At 40.8% G+C, this 18,254-nt stretch overlaps 1 pseudogene; it reads right to left on the bottom strand.

Annotated features, from left to right (window-relative positions):
• The window catches only part of LOC121354767, a 173,005-nt pseudogene extending 156,434 nt beyond the window's left edge, over positions 1–16,571 (bottom strand).
• Positions 16,572–18,254: the final 1,683 nt, after the last annotated feature.

Genomic DNA, 18,254 nt, shown 5'->3' on the forward strand with positions numbered 1-18,254 from the left:
GAAACATCACCTGAAGTGATGTGTCTGCTTCATGGTCCTCAGCATAAGAAATAAATGTACCTCTTAGAGCAGGTCCAGAAGAGGCCATGAAGGTGCTCCGAACACCTCTCCTGTGAAGACAGGCTCAGACAGCTGGGTGTGTTCAGCCTGGAGAATAGCAGGCTTGGGGTAGAATTTAGAACCCCTTCCAGTGGCTGAAGAGGGCTTATAAAAGGGATGGACAGGAGCATTTCATACAGGAAGATGGTGACAGGACAAGGGGTAGTGGTTTTAAACTGGAAAGGGCCGGCTGAGATTGCCTGAAAGAAAAGATCCTTTACTCAGAGGGTGATGAAGCAATGGAACAGGTTTCCCAAGAAGGCTGAGGTTCCCCAGCCCTGAAAGTGTTCAAGCTCAGGCAGGAAGGTTCTTGGAGCAATGGGATCTTGTGAATGACATCCTTGTCCATGGCAGGGGAGCTGGAACTACATGACCTTTAAGGTCCCTTCCAACCCAAAACAGTCCAGCATTTTCAGATTATATGATTTACAGATGGAGGAATGGCTGAAAGGAAGTAATACTGAAATACCTGATAGAGCTTTAGTAAATATCCATTCATGGTTGAATGGGAAGCACTTAAATTCTGTTAATAATCAATGGATTCAATCATAGGAAAACAGAATGATTTAGGATAGAAGGAACCACTGGGGTTCATCTGGTCTTACCCTCTGCTCAAAGCAATTAGGCATGTTATCCATCTATATATCCACATATACATAAAAATTTATTTTCCTCTCTGTTGTTTCATTATGTGTGCAAACAAGCACACACAAACACAGAGTTTCTAATATGAGACCAAGAAATGAATCAGACTCTCAAAAATGAAAAAAGAATTTGAAATTTAATATCATGGCCTTTACCTTTATTGATTAAATATCCAGATTAGATGGCTTAATTAGATAGTGTAGTTGTTCTGTGTGCAAACTGGGAAATATAGCATGGTCTGCAGAGATCATCATTAAATAAGTATTTCTCTTCTATCCCACTAAATTAATGTGTGGTTTATATAAATAGTTCACAGAGTGAAATCTCTTAATTATTCATGTGGGAGATTTCTGACAATCCCTGTGGCAATGAGGTTAGAACAACGAATAAAATGCAAAGGCATCTATTTTAAATACAGTAATGAAATAATAGTATCATTCATTTGGGAAAAAACATTAATTCACTACCTTAAATCTTGATATAAGAACTTCTACATATTTTCAGAAAGAGATTCTGTCATTCTTGTAAGAGCTGTGGTCAGGATGCAACATTTACCAGATGATGCTCCCAGCCCCATGTTACTGAATCGCTTTAGCTAGGTTACAGAAAGAGACCCTCCTGGCTTTGAAATCTGTTCATCCATGAATATTCTTCAACAGGGGAGGTCAGCAGCCACTCAGAACACAGAGTTTAATCGCAAATTTTAGATAAAGGCCCTTCCCCGAATATGTCATGCTCTGGTGAGCTAATGTAATAGATTCATGTCCAGTAATGAAGTTTTTTCCCATGACAGTGAACTATGAAGTTATTCAACACAATTTTTAAAATAGACCACCAGCCTTATAAATTAGGGTGGCAGACTTGTACCAAGCTTTATCCTCTACATCTAATGTTGTCTAAGAATATCAGCAGTGAAATTTTGCTTCCAGCTCTTAAAGTAAAATTCTTCATTCTAAGAAATTAAAAAATAAAAAACAAAAACCAAAAAAACAATTAAACCCTCAGAAATAGCACAAATAACAAAAAAAAAAAAAAAAACCAAAACCTCCTAAAGAATGCAAAATGAAAGGGCCCATATGCTGCTGCCCTTAGTGATACTGAATAATCATATATTTTGTTAATACATCCTAATACATGTCTATGCTTGGATCTGAATTTACATCCTCTCTGTATTCTGTGTGCAGCTCACAGGGGGCAGGGGGAACATCACTGGCATCCAGTCACCACCACAATGCACTCCCTCTGTCCTCAGCAGTGTCGTGTGATCACAGTTCAGCTGGGATTTTTCTGACAAAAGTTTGGTATTGCTCAGTGAAAGGGTAATTTATATTTTAGACTCACAGAGATCACGTTGCCTTACTTTGGAGAGAGTAATTCAAGCCATGGTCATCTGTCAGTATTATATGGAAAAGCACTGCTGGATCAGGGTTAAAATCAGGAGCTTTATCTGCCTATTTCAGTGATTCACTTCAAGTGCCATACAATTTGCACCCAAACTGGATATACCATTGTGCAGAATAAACTGATTCTTTCTAGCTAACCTTACACTTACTCTCTGATTCCTTCTTCCTCAGTAAATTACTGATAAGGTTTTTTGCCTGTCTTAGGAAATAGATGAGATCAAATACAAAAGAGAAGCAGAGTAAAGAAAGTCCAAGATAAGGGAAATGTCTAGATCCAACCCTATGACAAGTAATTCTCTCAAGGTACATCCACTTCAGGCGTTATCTATCTCCATTTAGCAATGGAGAAGTTGTCACTTGGAAGAGTGTTAAAAAAAGTAATGATAACTCAATAGCCAGACCAGGAAGAGCCATGGAGGAATTCTCCCTTATCTGGAGAAGCCATTTATTCCAGTAGAAAATCTGGACAGACCTGACATAGCTGTATTTTGCAACAAATATACACTGGTACAAATAACCATGCAGCACCAAGTAATAGTGCCTTGGAGCGGCAGGAACTCACATGAGATTTCTGCACTGATAGGTGAAAATGTCACAGTGAAGTCATAATTAAAGGAATATATTATAATTATCAAAATTATGTGTGGCCTTCAGAGCTCTGCCCCTGTTTCTGGAATTGTGCATGGTTTTTAACTGATCACACAGTTCATTATCTACATAAGCATGAAGAATTTTTATCATCCTTGTGTATAAACTAGTTTTCTTAACTTATGTCCACAAGGACTTTAGACTTCCTCCTTAGTTTATTCAGCAAATTTCACATTTTTTAGAGAAGATGTATTGAATCTCAGGGCCTGTGATTTGATTGATCCCAATGTAGAGGCAATACATTACCATGTTGCAGCAATGTCTGACAGGCATTTATTATGTACTTTAAAAGGATAACGGCTACAGCTACAGAAGTCTGTGAAATGGCTAAAGGACATGTCCAGTGAAGAAATTTAACATAGAGAAAGCCATTCTACTATTAAGAAAATAGTGATCTAGTCCAGAATAGAAAAGACCAGATATGGTCTGATCCAAAGCTCACTTAATAGAATGGGAGTCAGATAATTATGAATTTATATTAACAACATAAGAAGGGCAGCAGAGGGATTCAATTATTATGCTTAATTGGTTAGGGAATACCAAAAAGCACTGTATTGCATTTTACTGGGGATAGTATTAAATAAACATTAAGAAAAATTTATTCTATTAGAATCAAGAGGGTAAGGAAAAGAGCATGTCTGGTGAATTGTAAGACAGTGATTAGTTATTCATGTAGATTCTAGGGGCCATTAGCCTGAGTAACATGTTAGCTTTCCATTTCAGATGATTACATTTTGCTTAGTGAAAGTGTTAATATTTTTATCAATTAGTTATGACATTTCTTTTAGTCCATCTTCTAATGTGAGTAGTTAAAATCGTTCCTGTAATAGTGAATAAAAAGTAAGTAAAGACAAGTGCATGGTGTATAGAAATACACTAGAAAATGCTTTATCACCTCTACAGGAACTGACCATATTTGGATTACTGAAATTTAGCCTGAATACTGGGTTACTTTTCTGTGTTTCTATATCCTGAAGAGAAACTGCATTTCAGTTATAAGTGAAATTACTATTATTATTAGATGGGCGTATTACTTATGTCACTTGTTCACCATAGGTTTTGAGATAATAAGCTTTCAACCGTGAGTTAAGTAATATTTTTGAGTTACTGAAACATTTTCAAACAGTTTGAAAGATTCTGCAAACTATATTTAAGGATTTCAAAGACATCTTAAAGATGCACATGCAAGGAATCCATTCATCTCTGGGTATCAGTGGTTTCAGATCTTCTGAGAAGCATTAAAATCTCACTGTTTATTCAAACATGTTTTTAAATAAAACCACATTTCATAGACTGAAGTGTGCATTAATTAAGTCACAGCCTTGATTCTGCCCTATGGAACTTGTGCTGATTTGTCTTCTCTCTTCTCATGCCTGAAATAAGGAAGGTGCCAAAAGCTTTTGAATGCTGATGCTAGGGCTGAGCTGTCTGGCTTTGGAGTGGTACAGATGTGGAGTGCTCAAACCCCTATCCTGCTAATGAGGTATGTGAGTGGTATCTCGACCTCTAGATGGAAAACACCTTTGTGTTACAGCTTGAAAAAATCTAGTATCACAGGGCAACATGGGTCTATCCTCAGTAATAGTTTCACCTGGATTTTTATCAACTAGCAACAAAAATCTGCCTGAAAGCCAGCAGAATCCTTGCTCCAGTGCTTAGGTTTCCAAACCGATTAGTTATTTGAAGCGATTGCTTCTGAAACTTTTTAATTTTTTTTTTCTTGTTGTTAAAGTGCTTTAACAGTGATGCCACGGAATATCTAAAAGAGCTGTGTGCCATATCTGTTCCCTAAACTCTTCCACATTAAGCAAAGAATGTTTTGAATACAAGGAGAATTTAACTCATCTATAGTCAGTCTTCCTTATCTCGTGCTTAGATGTGATACAGAAATCATCCAAAGGAAGTGTCAAGGAATATCCTTATAGGCTGACCAAAACTAGCACAGAATTTTTTTTGTAGAATTTTTACCTCCTCCACTACTACATCCCTTGAAAATCAGTAGTACTATTCAGTGACTGAGATGTAGTTCAAGCCAAAAATCCATGAGCAAAGCATCAGATTACAATTGTATAAACCTACACTACAGTAATCACTAGATGTCTGAAAAACCCAAAAGGGATACACAAAAAAAAAAAAAAAAAAATGGCGTGCCAAAGGCTTTATTCAGTATCTAATAAGAAAACCACTCTGGCCAGTTATTGAATTTTATTACTATAAAAGGGCTTACTCACTGCATTATGCTTTGACTGCTCAGAAAACGTGCTTCTGTCAGGTTACTGAGCTGGCCACCATGCTGCTAAATCATTTAATGTGCTCAGTTTTACTCTTGAAGCAAGTGAGGTAAAGTTCCACAGGGCATGAAACAAACACAGCAGCAGCATTTCAGCTTTAATAGTGTCTGACACCCAGCCCAGCTTGCCACCCGTTCTTCACAGCTGGAACGCAGCTGGTCCAGAAGGAGAGGCAGGATGGGATATTCTTAGGCTGAGGCAACAGCAGCTCTCCCAAGAACCTGTCAAAACGTGCACTGGGATTGCTGCTGGACATGATCTTCAATATGACACTGGGCAAGTCTGAAACATGAAAACACACAGACTTCACTGAACTCTTACATAGCTGTTGTGTAATGTTTAGGGAAAATCCTGGATCAGCTCAGCGACACTCTGGCTGTACACATGACCAGCTCCCTAGGAGCCGAGAGTTTACTATAAGCTCTGACTTGATTAATTTAAACTGCTTGGAGCCAATTAGCACAATGTAATCACAGAAGTGGTGGTGGTACTCTACCTCCAGCAACGTGTGCTGACAGCTTGTTAAAGGGTTACAGGAAGGAAGGAAGCCTTGGTTTAAATTTGGGTCAACATCTTACCATCTAGCACTGCGGACTGTGCTCCAGCGGGGTGCAGTGCTGACATAAGCATTCACCTACTTTGACGTCCATGTTGCACAGATATTAACTGACAGAGAAGCTGTTAGGAAAAAAAAAAAAAAAAAAAAACCAAAAAAAAAAAAAAAAGAGGAAATAAATAAATTGCAACTTATTTGGATCTATGCACAGGGTAAAGCTTGCATGGGGACTCAGGTTGTTTAGCTTCCATTGCACGGGTCCCTGAAACATCTGCTGGATGGGGCAAAATTCCTCAGCACTTACACCCATTCCACAGCCCTGGAATGATTCCCCCTGGTCACTGAAGATGCTTCATTATGTATAATCTTAAACCAAATACAGAAAGTCTCCCAACTAGCCATGTACATATCACTGCCTAATGTGGCCATTCCTGCACCTGCAGAAACAGCTCCTGCTGCTGACTTAAAAATGTGTTATCTAAGTAGATTTTGGCCATTTCTGCATCAGGAAAACATTGCATAGGCTTGTTTCTTTTTACTTGGAGGATTGTGAGCTAGCTGTTTCCTGACTCCAGAGTCTGTAATGTAATTTAACAGCCATTGCACCATCCTAATTTGAACACCTACAAAATCCAGTGACACCGCGACAAACACACAAACAAAATGCAGTGACTTAATCCCTTTACCAGGCTGAACTATTCTTTGCTCCATCTGTCCTTTATCTCATTTTAACTGTTCTGCCGTGTACCTCATTCCTTCTGCTGCTTAAATCTTCCTCCACCTACATGTGAACCTCCAAGAAGACACTTCAAATATAGCTGTTTTATATAAAATTATAATCATGTTCCAGAGAGCTTCAGTTACTCTTTTAGCGATCTGTTAGTTAAAGAAATGCAGTCCCTGTAGTCTAGACAGACAATTAACCTTGGTAACCCCAGAATACATGGTTAGTATTCCCCTGCATGAACCAAGAATAACTTAATTAGAAGTTCAGCCTAGGAAGTGGCTGCCTATTGGTAACAATATTAGTTCTTCTCCATGGTAGTTCACAAGAAGTCTTTCCCAAAATAGTTTACAGAGTAAAAACATATCTATATTCCCAGAGGAAAAGGGAAATTAATAGGTTTAAATAATGATGAAAAGACATACTGAAATGAGGCTTGAAATAGATGAGAAAGCTGATGTAGACGGAAACATGTGAAGAATATTTTCATATGACACAGACTGGAAAAAAAACTTATGAAAATATTTTTTTAATTTCTTACTCTTACAGCCCGAAGTTACAAAATTGTTCAAATATATCTGCAAAGATTTATTTTAATTCCTAATCAATTAATTTGTTTTATTTGTATCCTTCAGCATGAATTTTCCTTAAATATGGATACACCCACAAGTATTTGTCTAGAAATATTATTGAAAAATGCATCAAATGTTATAGATTTGCCCTGAAAACCAAATATTCACATCCCACTTAAATTAAGCATTATAAACTGAGATTTTATTTCTCCCATATTTGATATAGGAAAGAAAGAGTAAGGTATATCTAGAGGCTTATTCAGGTCTTCATCAAGTATATATCCCTGGTTTGTATTTGTGTGGCCAGATTTTGATGGAAATGGGTACAGTGAGAAGCTGCCAGAAGCTTCCTCCATGTCCAAGAGATCCAATGCCAGCTGGATCCAAGACAGACACTGTGTTGGCCGAGCCCTGAGCCTGTCAGTGATGGTGGTAACACCTCTGTGGTAACAGATTTAAGAAGGAAAACAAGTTACTGCACAGATGTAGCTGTACTCAGAGAAAAGCAGGGTAAGCCATGTGCAAGGAGCAGCCCTGCAGACTCACAGGGCAGTGCAGGAGTGGCAGGAGATGTTCCAGCCTCTGGAGCTCAGATTCCCCTGGAGCAGCCCATGGTGAGGCAGCTGTGCCCCTGCAGCCCAGGGAGGGCAGGAGGGAGCAGAGATCCGACTCAAGCCACGGAAGAGACCCACGCCAGAGCAAGGGGATGCCCAAAAGAGAGCTCTGAAAAGTGGGAAGTGGGAGCAGGGTCCTGACAGGAACCTACAGACCCACAAAGAGAGAGGAGCCCAGGCTGGACAGGTTTGCTGCCAGGATTCCCAAGGTAGAGCCTGCTTTGTTCTGTTCCCGGGTCACATCTCACAGTAACCATTTTGAGGAATACACCTCTCATGGGGGCACTGGCACTGTGCCAGTGTCAATCCTTGACAACTTGTGACCCCATGGGGGACACTGGAGCAGGCTTTTCCTGAGAACTGACCCTGTGGAGAAGAGTCCCATCATGAAGGAGAGAGTAGGGGTAGGGGGTAAAAGGAGAGGAACCTCCAGAGTCAAAGATCGTATCTTCATAGAAGTATGATCAATGCTCATTTATTGTTAGATTCAGGGTACATTAATATGATTATCTGGGGTTCAAGCGACACGGGAAAGTATTTGGTTGGTTACATAATACTGTGCATAAAACAAAGAGCATTTCTTGAACATATCTTGACTTAGCTTAGCTTGTCAGCAATATCAGCAGAATATCTTCACATCTTCTTCTAGCATCTTCAGATCATGTTCCTTCACATCCTCTTCCCTTGGATGCAGTTGGCAAACTTTCTCATGCTGGCTGCCCAAGTGCGGTATGCTTCTGCTATCAGGCATGTACACAGAGTGTTTGCAAGCATGCTCCTCAATCCACAGAATGTCCATTGTTTTGCCTGCAGGGTTGTGCACATAGGCTGCAGTGTCTGCCCAAAATGCTTTCTAACAGTCCCACATTGGAGCAGTTCATGAAGAGCTGCAGCTTGCGAGTAGAACTCTGGCTGAAGTCTGTGGGGGACTGCCACAGTGGGAGGGACCCCACACTGGAGCAGCAGGACCTCTTTCCTTGAACAGCAGCAGGAAGCTGTGATGAACTGACCATAAACCTCATTCCCATCACCCTGCACTGCTCAGGGGGAAGACCTAGAGCTCAGGAAGGAGGGAGGGGTGGGGAAGATGTTTTTATAATTTCTTTTCTTTCTTATTATCCTGTTCTGATTTTCATTGGTAATAAATTCATTAATATTCCCAAACTGTGTCTGGTTTGCCCATGATGGTAATTGTTTTGTCATCTTCCCCGTTCCTACCTCAACTCATGAACCTTTTTGTAACACTTTCTCTCCCCTGTTCACTTGCAGAGGGGAGTGAAGAGAGTGGCTTTGGTGGGCACCTGGCATCCAGTCAGGGCAAACCCACCACAACAACCCTTTAAAAGTGATAAAAAATCCTTAACTATATAGGGAGGTTGAAAGTTTGTTATATAGGTACTTGAAGTTAAGTAGGTGGATCTGCACAAAAATGTTCCAATGTTTTCCCCAACAAATAAACTCCATGCATTGTATGGCTTAAATAACCTCCATATCTCAGACATTACACATTCTGGAAACAACCACTGAAAACTGAAGCACAGCTTCAAAATGCTGTGCAAATTATCTGTAGAAAATTATCTGGAGAACAAAAGGAACTTCCAAATCCATGGTTAGCCAAAGACTCTGATTGTCCTTGGAGATACCGGATGCTATGTGTCACTACTTTGTGCTGAACAGTACATTAGCTAAAATAATTAATATAATGTTTATTAATATATCTTCAAAAATATTTGATGTACTGAGTATAAATTGAACCATATATTCCATGAATACACCTAAGATGTCTAACTATCCATTTATCCAGATACCCTGACAGCAGAAAAGGAGATTAAACACATGGAATACATCAAGAGAAGGATGATGAGATGTAATACAAACCATGACCCTTAGAAACCATCCTTTTCTCTCTTCATTCAAGCCTGCCCAAATTCTGCACAATGCATGAGAAGGTGACTGGCTCTGAAGATAAGCCTAAAGCACCAAACTTAGTGTTAGTTCGCCTCATGTAAGATTTGAAAATAATGCACTCCGTCAAACTCATTCAGAAATGTGAGTACCCTTTACTCTCAGACAAGTCATAAACTGGGTAACTATTTAGTGGAAATCTAATCAGCAATGGGGCATGATGCTTCAATTTCTGATCTTTCAATGAAATGTTGTCTGTTTTACTCAGTCAACACTTGCAAAAAGTATTTAAGACACTCTGACATGTTATCTGCGCAAAAAGGTGCAGAATATCCTAATCCATGTTACAGTTCTCCATTTATCTAACTTTCTAAGGAGACTATTACCAGCTAGTACCATCAAAAGATACAAGACAAGCACTGAGTAAGATGTGATGTTGACTTACAAATCTGTTTTTTAACATAAAAGGCCCCCTTTTCCTTGAAATATTTAAGTGTCAGTCTGGTAGAGGTCCAGGCTCTTCTCAGTACAATGCTAAAAAAATTCTATCTGAGGCTGAGATTTTCTTCCCAGAATTTGATTTCAGGAATTTCATGTTATAGAGAGCATGATTAAGAGACTTAAATTTCATCAGTTGCAATTTGAGATGCAGTATTAAATGTTACTGTAATTCACTATGACTTATTTTTCAGACTTAGAGTGAAAACATCCTAAGACCTATATCCTTAGCACTAAGGATGCAAATTATTTAAGATCACTGAAAGATAGATAAATGCATGGGAATGCCTGGGACCAAGCAACTTTTGTGAAAACAGCTTCATGTTCTGTTGTCACTTAGGAATTTTTCCCGTCACAAGATGATTTGACCAGCGCAGCTCTGCACTCACCTAGGACACCTGCAAGGAAAGCTCCAAATGCCTCCCAGAAAAGGGGATTACTGATTCATTGTGGGGTTTTTTTCAGTTCATTATTATCTTGTTTCAGGCACTTAGAACCAGATCAGAAATGTTTACCTTAAAAATCTGACCCAAAAAACCTGCACTCGACAGTAGCCAGGAACAAACATTTAGGAAAAGATGGTAAAAATGAGTTTCATTTGCAGCTTCCAGAAATCTGCTCTGCAGTGAATTCCTGACGCTGGAGTTTCATGTGTGGGTTTTTGCTTTTTTGTTTGTTTGTTTGTTTGTTTTTTTGGTTTTTTTTGTTTTTTTTTTTGTTTTTTGTTTTTTTTTTTTAATATAATGTTTCTCTATTAATTTCCCTAATGCAGCAGAGTTATGCAGTCTCCCAAATAACCAGAATAAAAATGAAATTTTCAACTTGTCTCAACATGCTAAGCAACAGCTTCAATTCCAAAAAAACACTATAAACAAAAAGAATTACAAAATAACTGGAAAAAGGGGTGAGTTTTTTGAAGGAATTGTTTTCAGGAATGGCAAAAGCTGTGGCTGTCATATGTGTTTTCTCCCCCTTTTTTTGTATAGGCTCTGACATCATGCATCACTACACCAGTTATTTAACAGACATCACCTCCCTTTACACAGTAAGGGAAATATGCATGGTGCAGGATATAATTGAACATCTGATTTTGGGCAACAAAAAAAAGTAGGAGCAACAAAAATATAATAAGAATTGCTAGATCACGCTGTTATTTTTGTTGCTTCATGCTGAAGAAATATATTTTTAATAGAAATGTAATTTTAATTAATTTTTTCCTGAGGTTGAAAATATAGAAATCAGAAATATTTTTAGGTTGATCTACTTTTCACAGCAGAAATCTTTGTTATGCATGAATTATGTTATCTTACAGCTATGGTGGAGTACAAGTACGGCAGAAGAGATCAGACACTTTTACATGCATCTGGAACAGCCTAAGTGAGAAAGAAGTGTTACTTAAAAGGAGAAAACCTGGCCAATGTTAAAAAAGTTAAAAGCTAAAAAGTAGAAGAAAAAAATACATCATATTGTCTCACTAAGTTAACAATCATAGTTTCCTAACAATCACTGTTTCCTAACAATCGTAAGAAACAGCCTTTCCTACTCTTTTTGGTTTGTTTGGGGTTTTTTTGTTTGTGTCTAAGGTTTTTTTTTTTTAGGGGGGGTGGGGGAGTTGTTTGTTTTTGTTTTTGTTGGAAGTTCACTGTTACGTCCCGGAAAATTCAGCTGTGATGGTTTAAACTTATCTTAAAAACCAAAAACCAATAAAACCAACAAACATTTTTCTGTCCTTATGTACAAATCTAAATGTAATTTGGATGTCTAAGCTGCCACAGCAGTCACCTGTTGCAATGTAATTCCTGCTGACGCTAGACCTATGGACAGAAATATCCCTGCTTTGAGGTGGTTTCAGCTCCCTTCCTGGGCTCCAATGCATTCAGTAACTTGGTATCCAGGAACTCCAGTGGGACTTTAGAATCTAACTGAATCTAACAGACACTAATTACAGTGTCCTTACCTGCAGCTGAACCCCACTATCGGAGCTCAATTTATTTGTCAGCATCTTAGAATCACTGAATATTTAAGGTTAGTAAAGACCTCTAAAATAATTGTTTTAAAATGAAAGACAGTAGGTTTAAACTGGCTATAAGGAAGAAATTTTTGGCTGTGAGGGTGATGAGAAAAGTTGTGGCTGCCTCATCCCTGGAAGTGTCCAAGGCCAGGATGAACAGAGCTTGGAACAACCTGGTATAGTGGAAGGTGTCCCTGCCCACGGCAGGGGGTTAGAACTGGATGAGCTGGCAGGGCTCTTCCAATTATATATGACTGGATTCTGTGATTCCATGATATTGGTTCTATTACCATCAAGTCCAACCATCAACCCAGCATCCTCACCAAATATCAAGCCCTTTGAGACAGCTCAGCTTTGCCTCCTGACTGGCTGAGGAGCTGAAGTGGAATAACTCCTATATCAAACCCTGCAAGTCTCCTGTGGGCATCTCAAACAACCTGTGTATCTCAAAAAACTGTGTGTTTTGCCAGCTGTTCTGAGCACTAAATAGCCTTTTGTCAATATCCTGGAGAAGATCACACATTTGTTCCATGCCAGGATGTCAAGGAAATCAGAGCAGTGGGAAGTGCAGGGGTTATAATGCCAGAATAGGTTCATCTCAGAAGAATTATTGATGGCATCACATTCTGAGGTCACCATGCTTCTTCTCACACCTTTATCATTAAAAGAACACAACAGAAAAAGGTGTTGAAAATGCCTAGGAGCAGGTGATAAGGTACATGCTGCTTAAGTGGAAAAGTGTCCACATAGATCTTCCAAAGTCTGGAACATGAAAAGGTCCTATGATTTACATGACAACTCCGTTTGTGTTATACTTAAGGTGTCAGGCCAGGTTGAAAATAAGACAAACAATAAAACATTCCAGGTTTGCAAAAAAAAAAAAAAAAAAAAAAAAAAAAATCCCAGGTTTGAAAAAAAAAAAAAAAAAAAAAACAAAAACAAAAACAAAACCTCCTTCATACGTATTTTTTATGGTTTCTATTCCACTGCTTTCCTCTGCATCCCTTTACAGAGATTATTCCACCTAATAGATAGTAGTCATGTAGATTCATGTAGTCATAGTAATGTTTGCAATTTAAACATTTAACAGATTTGAGCCACAGACATGCTATCCTGGCAAACCAGACCAGCTTTGGGTAACAAGATTTAGTTTCCTTGTGTGCTGCCAAGTCAACCTGAAGACAATGTTAATAGAAAAGGTCACAGACTGATAAGCTGACATGTCTCTAATTCTTCAGGACAAACCCGTGGATGGTGAATTGAAATGCTACTCTGCAACTCCTTAGGGGCAGAGGCATTAAAGTTAAATGTTACAGATGTGAAGGAATGGCAGCAAGCATGTTTGGTTTGCAAAAGAGCTTATGGCTGTGGTGGTACGGATGCAGGAGACACCACCAGAATTTATTTTCTACGCTAAAGGTTATTTTAAGGACACAGTGAAACCACTTCAATGTAGTGTAGATCCATCTGTCAGGGTGCAATTCCTGGTGATTAAGAATGGCACAGCTCACAGGTAGAATAGATACTGTAAAAGGAAGATCCATTATCTCTATTTCTGCTAGCATAGGCTTTGCAATGTGTAAAGCAGAGGGGATGAAAGAAAAAGGAAAGATCATTCTCTATTTCAGGACAGTGGTTTAAGGCTTCAGACATTTCATATGGAGATTGATCGCTTTCCTAAAGGACCAAGTTGAATGTAAGAACCACTTTTGCCCACAGTGGTGACACGTACACTACTGAACTGGGACAGGGAAGTGCCAAGGTCCAGATCAGAGACATCTCAGTTGTTAAATGGTTGGAAGAGCCCTTGATGCAACACACTCTGCTACACAAATTGTGGATACAGTTTGTAATTTAGAACAAGCCAGTGTCTGTTTTTAACAAACATTTTTGAAAGGAAAAGGGGCAATGTTTTTAAGCTGAAAGACAGCAGATTTAGATTGGCTACTATAAGGAAATTTTTCCCTGGCACAGGTTACGCAGGCAAGCTGTGGCTGCCCCATCCTTGGAAGGTTCAAGACCAAGCTGAACAGGGCTCTCAGCAGCCTGGTCTAATGGAAGATGTTCCTACCCATGGCAAGGGGTTTCAAATAGAGGGTCTTTGAGAACTCTTCCAAATCAAATCATTCCGTGATTCTCTGTGAGTTTACCCTTGTTGGGAGAGTAATGGAGGTTATAGAATGGAAGCAGATAGTCCTGGATTTTTTTAATTTACTAGTCCAGATACAGAATGTGGCAAAAAGGGCCATCATGCTTTCTCCAGATTGTTCATCTGTAAAAAGTTTTCAGATGAAGGTTCCAGAAACAGCTGAAGAAGAAATCTATATTCAATCTTTCCCAAAAGTGGTGGAAAATGAAGAAAAATTACGCTTTGCTTTTTTTCCCATGGATATGAACCAGAATCTGCTACACTTACCCGTTTGGTTTTGTCTTCTGCTTCAGGTGAACACTTGGTGACTCAAATGCAGTATTATCCTTAGAGAATGCTAAAATTCAGCATGAGCAATAACAACCCTTTTTTACCCTAGACTGAATGTGATAGAAGAATGTGAAATATTACTACCAGATTTGCATAATTAATTCATATTAATATGGCGGCTGCTGAAGATGCTTTTTCTACTGTAACTCAGGGGAGACTACCAAGACAAATTGTCTTCTAATTTTTTCCCCTTTTCTTTTCCCCCTGCTCTTCTTCTGAAAGACTACAAGCACTATAAGCAAAGGATAATGAAGAAGTTCTGCATTCATTATTTCTGTTGATTCATGCTAAGGCATCCTAGCAAAGATCAAGGTCCCACTGTGCTCCACGCTGTATAAACACATCATAAGGGACAGACACAGCTATGAAAAATTTGCAGTAACAGAATGCCTGAGAAAAAAAAAATGTAAATGCTAATATCCTATTTCTAGTATTAAGGGGGATAATATACCCCAGGAATCAGCCTACAGGATAAATGGATAAATGCTGGCCACCTTGGAAGCGCCATCTCTTCAAGCACAAGCATAGGAAATGACAAGCGGGGTAGAATAATGACTTGGCTGAGCAGCGATCTTTTAGAACTCAGGCACAAAAGAAAAATGTGTGGCCACTGGAGGCACAAACAGGTGGCTCAGCAGGATTACAGAGGTGCTGTTCACTCCAGTGGGGAAAACATTTTTGAGCCCAAAATTCTTGCAGAGTGCCAGCTGGCCAGCGCTGGGAAGGACAACAAAAAGGGTTTTTTGAAAAAAGTCAACAGCAAAAGGAGGATCAGAGGGAATACTGGTCTGTTACTTGTCCCTTCCCACAAAGGGACACAGATAAAACACAATCATTTAATACCTCCTTTTCCCCTTGTCTTTAACACCGATGACAGGTCCTGGGAACCCTGGATCTTTGCCTTGGAATACCGGGATTGCAGGGATAATAAATTCTCAGCCAAGCCTGAGACTTGCTGCTCCACCTTGATGCACACAAGTTTATGCAGCCAGTGTTATTGCGAAACTGCTTTTCGGGGCAGTGTTCACAACACCAAGCCTGTCAGAGTTGGAGGAGCAACAGGATGATGGTCTTAGGAACAGGGTTTAGTGAAACTATCCTCTTAAAAGTAACCAGTTTAACTCAGTGACCCTTCTGCATCCCAACTTGAGATATTCTGTGATTCTATGATTCTATTGTAAGTAGCCTCAAGCTATGCAAATTTAATTGACCTGTTTTCATGTATAATCACTGCAAGTTTTGATTGGTGAGCACAGGTAGAGGACTCCAACAATCTTCTGGGCCTGGTTTTTTCCTGTTTTATTTTGTTCAGCTCAATTAACAGACTAAGGCAGACCTAAAATGCGCTAACACAGACCTCAAATGCATAGCCCGTTTTCTTTTTACTTCCTGAGCACAACCATCTCTCAGCTTGGGAAGGGCTGAGGGAACAGCAGTACCCCTCGCTCCCTGGCCAGTACACAGAGGATGTGGGCAACTCCACCACTTCCCCACAAGATACCAGCCTGTTCCAGTGCTTGACAACCTTTTCCCTGAAGAAAAATTCTCTAATATTCAACCTATACCTCCCCTAGTTACACTTGAGGCCATTTCTGCTCATTCTGTCACTTGATACCTGGAAGAATGGGCTGAGCCTCATGTCTGTACTACCTACCCTTTGGAGAGTTGTAGAGTGCCATGAGATTGCCCTGAGCTGCCTTTTCTTCAGGTGAACTGTCCCATTCTCATCAGACCAGCGCCCAGGAGCCTATTCCAGTTCAGGTTCCCGCAGCTGCTCCCGCCCCACCTCCAGCTCCTCCCGCTGCTGCCCATGTCCTGTCCCCTGCTCTTGTCACGAAGGTGCGGAGGGGCTCGGGGCCCCGATCCCGGTGGAGGGACAGCGGTTCTGGCTGGACCCTCCGGCTCCAGCGGCCCCGCCACACCTCAGGAGAAGGCATGGCGCCATTCCTGGGTCTGAGGGAGACGGGTGGGCGCTGAGAGTGGTGTCGGCTTAGTTCTGCAGACCTTTGGCCTCCTTTTCTCCACAAGGGGCTGCGTGTGTGCTTGGAAGCCTCCCGGCAGCCCCCGAAGAAGAGGCCCTGAGGGCCGAGGTCAGCCGGCTCGGCCTTGGCTTCCCCGGCTGCCATGTGCCTCACAGGGACCGTGCCAGCTGCCCCGGAACAGTGATCCCGACAGCACCACCTCCCCCCTCCTGTCAAGCTCACGGCCCAAGATACCACCCAAGATCACAAAATCGTGGAATGCTCAGTGTTGGAAGAGATCTTCAGGTTCCTCTAGCTCTGCCCCACATGCCATAGGCAGGGACGCCTTTCACCAGCCCAATTTGCTGCAAGCCCCAGCCTGCCTGGCCTTGAACATTCCCTCAATGGGACAGCCACAGCTGCTCTGGGCAACCTGTGCCAGGGCTGCAGGACCCTCACAGTAAAAAGCTTTTTCTTTAGATGAAGTCTAAATGTCTTCCAATGCAAAACTGTTCCTCTCGTGCTTTCACTTTCTGCCCTTGGCAAAAGCTGCTGTCACTGGTTGGTTTCTAAGCCCCCATCCAAGTGATTCAAGGTCACATTGAGGAGCCTTCCTTTCTCCAGGCTGAGCAGTCCATGTTCTCTCGGCCTGCGCTCATAGCAGGGCTGCCCCAGCCCTCTGATCATCTCCAAGGCCCCCTCTGGGCCCGCTCCAACAGCTCCCCATCTTTCCTGTGCTGAGCTGCCCAGGTCTGCTCCAGGCTGGGCCTCCTGAGGGCAGAATCAGAGGAACATTTATAATTGTCTCCCTCAACCTGCTGGCCATGTTTCTTTGGAAGCAGACCAGGATTTGCTTGGCTTTCTGGGCTGTGACTGCTCACTGCTGCCTCATACCCAGCCTTTCATGCTCCAGAACCAACAACTCCTTCTGGGCACCTTGAGAGAGGAAGTAGTATTTTGCTGCAAGCCAAAAGGTGTGAGAAACAATTTAATGGCAATTGGCTTTCACAGGGTATTATGTGAATTGATATTAAATATTGTTGTTACTATTAAGATAAAGTTATATGATATAAAGTGGTTGATGTTTTTACACTGGCCCAGTTATGAAGCTGGCTTTTGAAGAAAATGAGGCAAGGAGATATGCTCCTTTTGAATGCCTTTATTAAGTGATCAGCTCTGGGTGGGGGTCTGAGGGGTCGCGCATACCGCCACTGCTCCCTTTGGTGATGCAGAGGAGGAGATGGACAGTTTTGCTTCACAGCAGAACTGGGGCTTCCGTCCTCACGGGCGTGCCTAGGAAGACAGTTTTTGGCTCATCGTCTAGGGTCCTCATTCTGACCCAGTTCTAGATAGGTCACAGTGACATCTGAGACCTTGCTGGTGGAGTAGGAGGACTTCTCGCTAGTAGGACCCTTGGTTTAGTTCCTTAAATCTTCAGTTTGTAGTTTTTAGGGACTTTTGTTGGATTTTCTTGAGTGTCTCTTAATTTGTACATTTCCTGGGGATGTTTCCCAGCACCATTTTGGGGAGCAGCAGAGGCAGTACCCAACAGAAGTAACAAGGGTATCAGTAAGGTAAGGAGATTAACAGTGAGGGTAACTAAAAGGTTTAACATTTAACAACAACTTAATTAATAAAATTAATTTGTTACAACTAACATTAACATCTCTAATTGTATTAACTTATGAACTTGCTCATAACAGTTTTCACAACAGTGGTTTTTTGTATGTTTAATGTGTGTTTATGAGTTTATGTTGGACAGACTCTTGTTAGCCAAACTTTGAGACACAGCTGTAAGAGAAATAGCACTCCATCAATGTTAATCCTGATGACCAGAGTGATGAAATG

Source organism: Pyrgilauda ruficollis, unplaced genomic scaffold (genome assembly GCF_017590135.1).
Source record: "Pyrgilauda ruficollis isolate IOZ18807 unplaced genomic scaffold, ASM1759013v1 scaffold104, whole genome shotgun sequence".
Lineage (NCBI taxonomy): Eukaryota > Metazoa > Chordata > Aves > Passeriformes > Passeridae > Pyrgilauda > Pyrgilauda ruficollis.